Below are 13,377 nucleotides of genomic sequence, written 5' to 3'. Positions count from 1 at the left end.
CCACTGCTGGGATTATACCCTAAAAGCCCTGAATCACCAATCCAAAAGAACCTATGCACCCCAATGTTCATAGCAGCACAATTTACAATAGCCCAGTGCTGGAAGCAACCTAAGTGACCATCAGCAAATGAGTGTATAAAAAAACTATGGTACATTTGCACAGTGGAATTCTACACAGCAGAGAGAAAGAAGGACAGCATGGATGGAACTGGGAAGTTCCATCCATGGAACTCCTACCCTTTGTGACAGCATGGATGCAACTGGAGAGCATTATGCTAAGTGAAATAAGCCAGACGGTGAGGGACAAATACCATATGATCTCACCTTTAACTGGAACCTAATCAACAAAAGAAAAAAGCAAACAAAATATAGCCAGAGACATTGAAATTAAGAACAATCTAACAATAGCCAGAGGGGAGGAGGGTGGGGTGGGGGTAGAGTTTTCAGGAACTACTATAAAGGACATGTGGACAAAACCAAGGGGGAGGTTGGAAACAAGGGAGGGAAGTGGGTTTGGCTGGTGTGGGAGGGAGTGGTGGGGAGAAAATGCAGACAACTGTAATTGAACAACAATAAAGTAACTAAAAAACCCCCAAAACTTTCAGTTTTACTTTTCAAACAAACAAAATCTGTGATTAAGAGCAATTAAGGGGGAAAAAAAGAAAGAGACCTTTCTCCAACACTCTTTCTTTTCTCTGTTGCAGGCATTCACTCAGTAGCAAGTTGTTGCTAGCCCTGCCTAGCTCCTTACTCTCCTTTCCCACGAACATAAAAAAAAATTTGTCTGCTCTTTATTCTTTTTCTTAAACAATATCAGCTACAGGAAACATGTGAAGACACCAACTACATGTTAAGCACTGTGCTATATGAGAGTCATTTTCATTCTAAACAAATTCTTTTTCCCAAACCCTCTGAATCTGAAGGTTTTCTTTCTTGTCCATCTTCTTAAATCTTACCCTCCATTAAATTAATAGCAGCAACAGAAATATGTAAAGAGTTGAAAGAGAGTGTTAGTGCTATGAAGGTAATATTAAGAAGCAGTGTCAGAATGTGATGGGCATAAAATTACCAAAATAAAAGACAATCAGAATTCAGGTGGAATTTATTTTTCTGAACCAAGTTGGAATATTTTTGATGTGGTGATTTGTTTTATCATGGTTATTCTTTGGGATTTTAACATATTAGGCTGATTCCCTTCGACTTCTTTCAGGCCTTCCACTCTGTGATCTAAGTTACCATCATCTCTCCTGGATGGTTTTAATAGCCTCCTAACAGGTTTCCTTCTTTCCAAACTTTTCCACTCTAATTTCAGCACAGCTGCCAGAGTGACCATATGTTACTCATTATTCAAAACTCCACAACGGCTCCCGATTTCACTAAGTAAAGGCTACAGACTTTTCTGTGGCCCACAAGGGCCCACTGCCCTCCATTCCCCCCAATCTTGTCTCCTGGTACTCTCACCTTTGCTCACTCTACGCCCGGCATGCAGACCTCTTAGATGGTCTTCACCTACAAGCCCTTAGCTTGGGAGAGTTGGCTACCTATTTCCCCTAGACCCACCATTCACCTCTCATGGGTCTTTGCCCAGTTGACACTCTCCCATCAAGGCCTAACCTGATCATCCTATAAAACATCACCTATTGACCCTCGAGCTCCCTCTGCCCCACCCACACCCCAGAACCCCTAATCTTCCTTACCCTGTTCTACTTTTTTTCTTTAATACATAGCATTTATTACCTTCCAATACACATAAAAGTTGCTTACTATGGTTATTATCTGTCTCTATAAGACCTTGCAAACTGTAAGGGCAAGGATTTTTAAAACTATTTGTTTATTGATGTTTCCAAAGTGCCTTGAAATATGCCTGGCATAAAGAAGATACTTCATAAATATTAATCAAATAAGTGAAAGAATGAGTGAACTATGTTACTGTATTTCTTTGGGGGTTATGTCTTATAGATGACTTCACAGAGAGAAAAGTCTGGATGCAAAGCTTTATGCGTTCTTATTCATGTCTAGGAAATTTTGTGGCTCATCTGACTTCAGAGTACTATCAAGTAGGCATGAAACATAAACACAAAGTGAGGCAGTGTTCAGAGCCATATCCCAATCAAACACAGTACCAAGAGGAGAAAATTATTTATATCGCAGCTGAGGAAGTTGTGTGGGATTGTTTCTAGCAGGAAGTGGGAGAGAGAACTGAAACATTTACAAAGAAGTGAAGATTGGTGATAACTTCAGTCTCTAATTGCGAGGGTTCATTCTGTAGTTTTCTTCCCTTTCCTTTTCAGTGTGTGTGTGTGTGTGTGTTGTTGAGGTATTTTTGTGTGTGTTTGGTATGGTATGTGAATATACTATTTATTTGTGTGACGGGCATCTGCCTATGGTGTGTGTGCATAGTGAGTGTGTGTTTAGAGTACATTAAATTACAAATAACTTTAATATGTGCATGTATGATATCTTAAATTACAAATGATTTCAAATCTCTCTAAGTATCTACATAACTTCTTGTGTGCATTATTTTTTCCTCCTTCTTTTCCATTTTGTGCATCCTATTTCCTTATGCATTACCCTCCAATCGGATCGCTTTGAGGTGTAATAAACATCACTTCAGCTACATTTAACGTTTGGAATCAGTCAGATTTTCCTTTTGTCTTCATTTGTTTCTATCTGCATCTGTTCTTCTGAGAACCTCAAATTTAAGACTAATTTTTATTTTTTTAATTTTGATTTCTTTCTATAATTTTTCTGCTTTTCACTTCTTTATCTAAATTAAAATTTTATTCTGAAAACATGTTTTCAGAATAAAGAAAGTATGAAATGAATATCCAAAAATCTTACCAAAATGAATATATTTTTTAAAAAGAATTACTTACCAATGTAAAATAACCTCTAGATATTAATAAATTGCATTATTTCAATAAGAAGTTCATCCATATGAAAAATTTTTCTAATTTAATTGTTAAATTAACTAACTTTGTGGGGTTTTGTTTTTGTTTTCACTTTCTCAAAGTGAAACAGACATATATTTGGATAGAATTGGGACATTTCCTGGGTCCAAATACAAGAAAGTTATGTACCATCAATAACAACAGTGTTACAGTCACAAAGCAAACAAAAAGAAATGAAGATGAAAAACACCTGGATAAACGAATTGACAGTAAGGTTGGTTTCTGGGAATTGCTTCTTGTCCTCAGCCACTAGAGGGTGTTGCACACACTGAAGATACTGACAACTTCCATCCTGACAGAGGAAAGTGCCTGTAATTCTAACTTTAATGTATTTTACTGAGAAAAGAAGTGATTCACATACGTTTAAGGGAAAATAAAGAGACTGTGGAAATTAACATGATCAATTTCAGATTATCTGGCTTCTTGTACTCAGAATCCAAGAATTCTGGATCTGGGAGCAACCTTAGAAATAGAATTTACAGATAATTACATTGAAATTAAAATGAATCCAAGAACCTCTTCTATAGTTAAGAGGTGGATTTTTTTAAATTTAAATTTAAGTGTTTAACTTAAACACTTAAGTGTTAAGATTTAATTTCATCTTTCTCCAAGTGAGGAAAATTATAGCCCTTTTTTCCACCCTTGACAGATCAGGTAGGAAACCTTCAAGTCACCCCTGAGCACCTACATGTAACATTTTCTGAAGTCACGTGGTATTTTTTTAGAAGTCATATGACATTTCCATATGCCCAAATCTTGTCTGAGTCCTGTTATCTATCAGAAACCATTTTTTGGCATGGGACCCCGAAAAGAAGGGTTTACAGCTACTGAACGGGAATGGTTATTGTTCTTGGCTCCTCCTGAGCGTGTCCCTTTTTAACCTCTGGAGGGAGGTCTGTGCTACTCAGTTCCCACAGTTTGTAAGTGACTCCCTATCTTTTGTCACAGCGGGATGCTTGTTTTCTCTAGGATTCTAGCTGAATGCAACAAGACAAATAACACAATATGACTGTCTAGATCCTATCATTATTTATACAAAAAAAGAAACACTTTATAGAAAAGGAAAAACAAGCATAGCATTTGGGAAGGTAGAACTGCCACAGGGTCAAAGAGATGCTGACTTCGGCTTCTGGCCATTGTCCACCAGGTCACTTTAGGGTTCTGATCTTAGCAACAATAGCACAAGTCTGAGGAGAGATCTTACTTCTTAGTTCATCTCAGAATCATCTCTGTTTCAGAATTTTTAGAGCCACCAATTCAATCTGCTTTCAAATAGAAAGAAAATTTGTAACACACTTTATACTTTCAGTTCTCGGCCTGGGATGGAAGAAAGAGAGAGAACAAAATGAAGAGGTGTTCAGTCTATGACAGAGAAAAGAACTCTAGGTCACCACGAAAAGGCCTTGCTGTTCCTCCCAATGTTCCACTAGGGTGAAGGGGGAAAAGAGTTACAGGCTTAAATGATGAAGCTGGCCAAGAAAGAAAATGAAGAGCTCCATTTATTTCTAAATTGTGTGTTTTTGTGTGCATTAACTGATACTCACCAACGTAGATTTTTTAGAGATGGAGCCCTTCTCCATCTAGATGACTTAAATTTTACAGGCAAAATTCATGTTTTATAAATCAGCAATGATTCACTTGTTAAATGTATTTGTGTTTCATTTGGCTGCATGTAAGGGAAAAGATGAGAATAAGTCACTGTGTAAATACTTAGGAGGATAGATGACTCATAATTTAAAATAAGTAAAGATTATTTACACATTTTTTTAATATTTCCTAGGTCCTTTAATATTTGCCACTCCTGGTAAGAAAGTCTGAATTGTCTTTAAAAATAAAGGCTCAAGTCCTGGCTGGTGTGGCTCAGTGGATTGAGTGCCAGCCTGTGAACCAAAGGGTTGCTGGTTCAATTCCCAGTCAAGGCACATGTTTGTGTTGCAGGCCGGGTCCCCAGTGAGGGGTGCACAAGAGGCAACCACACATTGATGTTTCTCTCCCTCTCTTTCTCCCGCCCTTCCCTCTCTCTAAAAATAAAAACAATCTTTAAAAAAATTAAGTTTTAAGACCATATTCTATTTATGCTCACGGAGTAAAAACACAGTATTCCATTATTATTCCAACGCAGCCAGGTAACTGCTTTGGGAGAAAGAAAACCCCAAAGCTTTTATACAGGAATACGGGGTTAATGTTCTTTCTTAAATACCGGTGTAGCTCCAGATGAGAAAAACCACTGGATTACTAAGAAGGGCCTGAAGAACTTGGGAGAGTTCCTTTTGTAAGTAGGGTTTGCTTCCAGGAGGGTGCACCATGAGCAAAACTCCCCAATGTATACAATTTCTCTTTTAGGGCAACCTCCATCCCACCTCTCTACCTGTGTAGCTGCCAGGTATTCTTATATTCAATTTCTCCAACTCCAGTGCTAAAGTAGGAGTTGAGTACAAGATACAGAGTGTGAGGGAAGAGCGGGGATAGAGTGGAGCTGCTAAGAGGAAGTGACGAACCTCTTGTATTAATATATCTAAGGTATCACCACTATAGAGACTGCCATTCAGCATTCTCAACCTAGAAGAAAATGAAAACATTTTAATACAAATTCCCAGGAAGGTGACTCTGAAATGAAGATTTTTGGGCAGGTAGTGCTCTTAGGGTCAACAACAATGGAAAGAAAGAAAAGGAAGCAGAATTGAATTGGGGGAGAGGTTGAACAGAGGCGCAGCCTCAATAAAGTCACAGCCCACCCTACAAGAAATTCTGAAGATAGGGTGGCCCTCAGCTGTCCTGAGTTGGGGTGTGACAACAGGCCTTTTATGCCATGTCACCAGACCAATTTCATGCTGGAGGCTGGCCCTGCCCCAGCATGGTTTGAGAACTTTTGCATGTCAGGCAACCTCCAGGCTTTAGACTCCTGCAGGAAAGATTTCAACAGTGAGTCGAAATGAGAACAAAAGCAAATTTTATTCAGGTAGAGACAAAGAGAGAATCAGGATGCAGGCAGGTGCCACTGTGAAAGAAGCGAAGTATGAGTTTGAAGGGACACAGGCCAACAAGCAAGTGAGTTTTGTGCTAAGTCAGTCAGTTCTTGGGATTTTATGTGTTTCCAAAGATAGATTGTTTCTGAATTTTGTAGAAACAAAATTATCTGAAATTCCACCTTAGTCTTCTGGTTGGGATAAGGGGGGCAGTGGTGTCATTTCTAATATGGTCTTTTTCAGAAGCAGTTCATCCCCCTTGCCCCCTTCTGTTTGTGGTATCAGTTTTCATTATAAAGATGCTATAGTGAACTTTGGGGTCGTCTCTGGTGAATTTTTTCTGCATCTTGTATGGACCTGGTTTTAACCAGTTCTTATTGTTGTTGACTCCTGTGGCCACCACAAGAAGTTCTTGCCATAAACTGTGTCCCTTTGATCATGAACAGAGGTATCGGCTCTAGTGAGGGCCAATGGGCTTATGGGCCATGATGTGGGCTCCTACTTCCTAACTCCACTAGTGGAGATTTTGCCCTAACTTCTTTCTATCCTGCCTCCCCTGCAGCAGCCATCAGACGCAGATTTGGGCAAGGCAGGATGACTGCCAGTGGAACCAGTCCTTCATTGTTAGAGTGGGATCTGACAGGGGTATCCAGAATGTCCCCCATAGTTCCCCACAAAATAAAGAAGTTCTAGAAATTAAGGGTAGCAAGGAAAGAACCAAATTCAAAAAGGAAAGCTTTATGGGGCAGAAGGAATGAAGGTAGACTTTGATGGTGGTTAAAATATTCCCTTTTGATTTTTCAAAACAAACAGCCCTATGGTGGTACCACCATGAATCTCTTATCAAGAGTGTTTGCAACTCAGCCCTCAGTACTGATTAGTCAGGAAAAGATCACACTACATGCATTCCACAAACACTTCTGAGTACTTGCCATGCCCCAGGCACAGTGTGTTGTGCTGGAAGGGGAGGGTTAGGAGTAAGTAGATTGCTAAGGATTTGGAAGCAGGGAGTCTGAGGATAGGGTTGGCTAGTGGAGGATGAAAACTATGTCACAGATGCTTAGGAAGATTAATGCAAGCTTCTGGAAGTCAGAGATGTAGGATTATACAGCAGGACGGAGGAGAGGGGCACCAAAAGGATTCCTGCAAGATTCAAGAAGGTTCAGGATCTGCAGGGGTAGGAAGGAGGCATATGTAATCCCAAAATTGGGAGGTTCAGAGCTGGAATTCAAAACAACTCTGTCACATTTCAAAGCCTGAGTTATCATTACTACAAGAAATGTTTGTTAAGTATAACTGACATTTTTCAATGGCAGAATCACTATAAGAGTTTGATCCAGTAATCCTAACAACATAATAGTCAACATTGGTAGTGACAGTGAACTTGCCCTGTGGCCCAGGTAATGAAATATCAAAGGCTTCATTTGCATCATATAGTCTAATCCTTAAAACCCCATTTTATGTGCATGAGGAAACAAAAGCTCAGAAATATAAACATGTTGACTAAGATCACAAAGCTGGGAGCAGTAGAACCAGTCTGGAAAAAAAAAAAAGTGAGGACTCTGTTCCTAATTATTTGCATAGCTTTAGTATCTGCACATTGATCTGGTTCTCCATAAAGAAGTGTGACTTAAAAGATTCTATATTAATACATTGCATTTGCTATTTCAGGAAAGGTCCAACACACATTTGGCAGGTTACTAAAAGAAGTGGTCCTACCTCAAAGAAATTTGAATGCATACCTTGGTTTTACTATTCCACTGTAAACCCTGTTAAGGTAAATTTTAAATCAAATCTCCGTTTTTGTCCTATCTCCTCCTAGAAATTATAAAGAAAGGAAGAATGAAGTTGTTTTGTTTTTTTAAAAAAACCTTTTAGTTATATGTAACTTTGTATTAATTAACTTAGATACTGGTCAGCTTTTAATCCTATACAGGTTTTCATTTTTCAAGAGCAAAATAAATTACTACATTATGACGTTTTCCAAAATGTCACTGTGAATTAGAAAATATATATAATTATATAATAATGCCCTCTTCTTTGTTTCATTGATTAGGATTTGAGTTACATAAAACAAAGTATGAAGTTTAAAAATTCTATGATTAATGAGAAATAAATATGTACATATTACATATTTTTTAAAAGCCCTCAACTCTGGGGTTACATTTTAGTTTCATTTTTAAAAAGAGTCCCTTCTTTGAACTTTTAGTTATTTTGGCCACTTTCTGCCTGGAACAAAAATCTGCTCAGACTTTCAACCCGAAAACAAAATGAATATAAACAAATCAAGGCTCCCAGCTGGAGGTTGCCGTGAGGACAGAGGCATCGCAGGAGAAAGGATCTGCGACCTTTGGACATCTCTGCCAGCCAACTCCAATGCCAGGGAATTCTAATTAAGCCCAATTTTTGTTTTTTAACTAGATTTTCAATAATAAAGCTAAATCCACTGAGGAATGTGTCTAAAATCCTTTTCAAGAGTTTGTTTTTGTCTTTGAACGTCAACTCCAATGAGTGAGGTGACAATTTTCCTTAATCAAGGATTTAGTATATCAAACATCTTGTTCCTTACTCTCAGAATCTTAATAATTACAAACTCAGGATCTGACCTCACTGAAACTGAAACTTGACTCCACTCTTTTATTGATCGGGGGAAATTTTTAGTTGTGGGCACAGTTAATAATATTGCTTTGTTTTTTCAGGATATTAACAATGGAAGTGTAGGCCCTTTGACAGTATGTCGCAAAAACACCAAAGCCAACATGTTCTCCCTTCATGATTTTTAATGGGAATGAATCCTGGTACTTGAAGAAAATATCAACACCTATTCTTTGGAACCAAACCAAGTAGACAGGAATGATCTTACTTTCGCCCTCAGCAATCAAATGCATGGTAATGTCCACTAACTGACACCCAATTGTAGCCTACAGGTTGCTTCCCACAAAGGAAGAGGTGAAAGTTCAAATTTGTCGAGCTCAGCACAGTTTTTAGAGAACATGGTCACATAGAGCTGGGGTATGTACATGAACCAGGGTCAACAAACTTTTTCCATAAAGGGCCAGATAGTAAAGAATTTTGCTAGAGGCAGCTGTGGGAACAGAGGCACCATTCCATCTCTGCCATAAGCGATCTTCTACTCTGCTGTTGTAGCGCAAAAGCCCCCATAGGCAAGAGGCAACAAGTGGAAGTGGCTGTGAGCTAACCCAACTTCGTTTATGAACACTGAAATTTGTATTTCACATGATTTTCATACATCGGGAAATATTTTCCTTTTTAAATATTTTTCAACCACTTAAGAATTTCAAAACCATTCTTGGTTTTTAATCATGTTTAAGGCTCATAGGCCATAGAAAAATGCAGTGAGAGGGCAGGACCTGGTCTGTAGACCACTATGCCAGTAGTGTGGCAAAGTCTTACGCCTCTGGAGCCGTGTGGGCAATGGAAAACCAAGAACATCAGCTGCCATTTCTGGAGGGCCTTACCGAACACTTTTCTAAACATTTTACCTGGGTAAACACAGGGACAGGTGGGGTTTGAGGCAAACTGGAAAGCACATGGCCCCTCTACTCTTCCGCTCTACCATTACTAAATGACCTTCGGAAGCAGAACTTTTAAAATCCCCGTGCTTGTCAACCAAAATTATTTTATAGGTTGATTGAGACAAGGCTCATTCTGCTTATGACCCGCCCCATCCAGAATCATAGCAGTAAGACAATTACTCAAATAAAAAGCACATAAACAATCTTACTTAGTCATTAGAAAGCTCAGGGGGATGACTAGGTAAAGGAACCTTAACTAAGGCAAATCCAAATATGATCATTTTCAATTTCTTAGGTTTTTTCCTATAAGAAATATATGTAAATTTAAAATTAATTTAAGTACTATACCCATTCTAGTTATCATCTTCATAGGCATCACAGAGGGCATACAGCACTGTACTAGCCCCTAAGGAGATACAAAGGCCCGTAAGAGGGCCATCTCCCCAGCTGATAGCGGCGTGGGGGCTGCAGACTGTGCATTGCTACAATAAATGCTGACTTGTGGGATGCTGTAACAGAAACAGAAGTGCAGGACTGTCTTTTAAATTCCTAATTGAAGGTCAAGGAAGGTTTCATAAAGGGAGGGGGCATTTGAATATTCAAGGACGCATAAGAATTTGTCTAGCAGAAAAGGAGGGGAGGTGAGCGAAGTCACACAGCACCTGCAGGGAAAGAGCCTACAGAATTGTGGAAGACCTTGAATACCCTATTAGGAATGTAGACTTGATCTAAATGAGGGTTTCTCAAGCTTGCCTCTATTGACATCTTGGGTTGGATAACTCTCTGTTATGGGGGGCTGAACTGTGCATTGTAGGATGTTTTAGCAGCATCCCTGGCCTCCAACCCACAGATGCCAGTAGCACCTCCTCCCAAGCTGTGACAACTAAAAATGCCCCCAGGCATTGCCAAATGTCCCCTGGAAAGCAAAATTCTATTGAGGACCATTGTGGTAAAGGCACCAGGGGCCCTGAGCAATGTACCAGGAAAACTAACTTGAAATAAACAGGTTATTTTGGTAAATTTTGTGTTTGAGCTGATCCTCTTTCTGTAAACTGTGTCACTGGAGTAGAGTCTGTAGATGTTTAACAGGGTTTTAACAAATGGCAGTGGGGGTAGGTAAGAAGGACAAAGAGGGCAGGTGCAAAATGAAGTCTAGCTCAGTTATACAATCCAAGACTTAACCCTAAACAGCAACATTTGCAAGCACTTAAAAAAATGAAATTCTCATAACATGAGTAAGCATTTGAATTGGTCTTTAGAATGCAAATTCTTGTATTATATTGTGTCTTAGGCTTAGAAGACTGCAAGTTATAGAATGTGTATGTGCCAGTTTCCCAGAACTAAAAATAAGGAGTCATGCGCTGACCTTGTATCTAGCAATATTAATAGTTGGGATGTGTTCTGGTCTAAGTAACAGAAAACTGAGTCAAGGAGGAATTATTAACGATGTTCGTTTCAAGTTTTCTAAAAAGTTAGGAGGTAGGTGGCTTCTAGGGTTGGTTCAGTAACTTGATGATGTGAGGGCCAGTGTCTTTAAATCCCTTGGCCTTACCCTCATGACTACTACCTCATGGCTGCAAAATGGTTGCTGCAGCTCCAGATATTACATTCAGGTTGAAGGCAGAGAAAGCAAAGAGTAGCACCAAACCACATATTTTCCTTTTATCAAGAAAACATAAAGTCTTCTGAGAAACCCTAGCAATTTTTGCCTGCATCTCATTGGACAAATCCCTAATATCTGGCCCCTCCTAACTGCAAAAAAGGCTGAAAAAGAGCTTTTGTAGCCTGTATAGTAGAAATAACAAGGAGAAGGAGTTGTGGGTTGGCTAATAAATAAAGTCTGCCTTAGAAAATAAGTAAGAATATTTCAAATCAGGAGTTCGTTAAACAAAAAAGTTCAACCCAAAAATTAAAACCAAAGTCAGACCCTTATTTTTTTCTTTTCTTTATTTCTTTTTTCCCCCTACTTTTTAACTTCTTAACTTTGTAATACATGAATATCTGGATTATTAACAAGTGAATTCCTGACATCATAGCATTTCACCCCAAAATATGTCAATATGTATCTCCAGAAGAGGACTTTTAAAAATTAATACACTAATAATTCTCTTATAACACCAAACAAGATTAATACTACATCACTCTTTGATATTGAAACTAATAAGAACATTATGTTAATTATAATAATATTAATATCAATGAATGCAATTAGTATCACTTTCCCCACAACCCCAGAGAAGCATCCAAGTCTGAGAGTGTTAAATTTATTGCTGATATAACTGAATATTCTTTAAGGAACTGAACGTGGTGTTGCCCAAATCTCACCAAGAATAATATTTAATTCATCCACTCATTCATTTATTTAAGAACACGATTCTAGACTTTGGGATTCCGAGATGGACACGAGTCACAGTGTATTGAGATACATTCCGATTTAGTGGAACTCATCTCACAGATTATGAAAACTGAACAGGTGTATGGTGTGTCCTCAAACTACAAGTAAATGTTATACTAGATGCAAAATACAGAAAAGTGAGACAGACAGCAAAAAACTTGGATCTTGATAGTTCATAGGTTAGGAATGATCCATAGTGTTTGTCTTAATGAAGGCCTAACTCCTAAATGGGGATTTACCTGCTTTTCACTTTTGAGAACAATTTGGCCTTGATTTCCATCCAAGGTTAATGTCTTGTCCCATCCCCAACAGTTCAGCAAGACAAACACTGACACTAAGACTTTCTAGGAATGAGCCTTCTTAGCACCATGGGACCACATTATCCAACCAAAAGGTTGGTCATCAATGCATCCTTTGGAGTGATTTTTGTCCAAAAGGGGATACTTAGAGACCTAAAGTAATCGCATAGGATGATCTGAACTTCCTAACTAAAACTGCGTCATGGCAGGCAGTCATGTCCTAGGTTGGTATCTTCTTTGACAAAGGTCAGTCTTTACCATAACGGAGTCTGAATATTGTTTTTTTGCATCTATAATAACATACTTTTAGAATGTCAACGTAATTTCCTTTTACCAGACCTCTCAGAGCACAATCTTCCATTAGAACTGCAATGTGAAAACCACTCATCATTATTGTTATCATGTTAATTGTTAACTGTTAACTATCCTATACCCACCAATATAAAAGAAATATGTGGGTATCTTTTTACTTTTTATCCAATCCCAGAGATTTCCCTAATTCACCTTCTCTCACCTCCCTAACTTCTCACCGATGGATTTCATGTAACCCCTTATGCCTCCTCCTTTGATTCTAATGTGTAAAATAAGGTGCAAAACTGCCAGTCTCTGGAGCATTTTCTCAATCTGTTGAGTTTTGCTTCCCAGTAATTGTTGTCAGTTTGGCTCGAATAAACTCATAAAAATCCCAAATAATAATAATTTAAAAATAATAAATAAACTCTGATTTAATGGATATGTGACATGTGATTTAGTGAATGGAGTTAAGTGGACGGTTGCCATGTGCATGCATTCTTTTTTAAATTAAATTAAATTAAATTTTTAATTGAATTTATTGTGTGACATTGGTTAGTAAAATTATATAGGTTTCAGGGGCACAATTCTATAATACATCATCTGTATATTGTCACCACCCAAGTCAAGTTTCCTTCTATCGCCATTTCCCCCCCTTTGCATGCATTTTTAACAGGAAGAGTCAAAACCAAGAATGTGTCAGTTGAAGGTGTTTCGGCACAACTATTGAAAGGTACTCTTAGTCTGATGATTAGTATTTAGACAGAAATATTGTTAATGCAAAAAAAAAATCAAACAAAATAAGTAAAGGAATATGCTGTAAGAATATACACTCTTTTTCTCAAGTTCTATTCTTAGCAAGAAAACTTTGTCCTATGATATGATTTTCTGAGTAAATCTTTAAACAATTTTTTAAAGATATTTATTTATTTATTTTTA

The sequence above is a fragment of the Desmodus rotundus genome, chromosome 2, assembly GCF_022682495.2.
Source record: "Desmodus rotundus isolate HL8 chromosome 2, HLdesRot8A.1, whole genome shotgun sequence".
NCBI lineage: Eukaryota > Metazoa > Chordata > Mammalia > Chiroptera > Phyllostomidae > Desmodus > Desmodus rotundus.
This window is presented reverse-complemented; position numbering follows the sequence as displayed.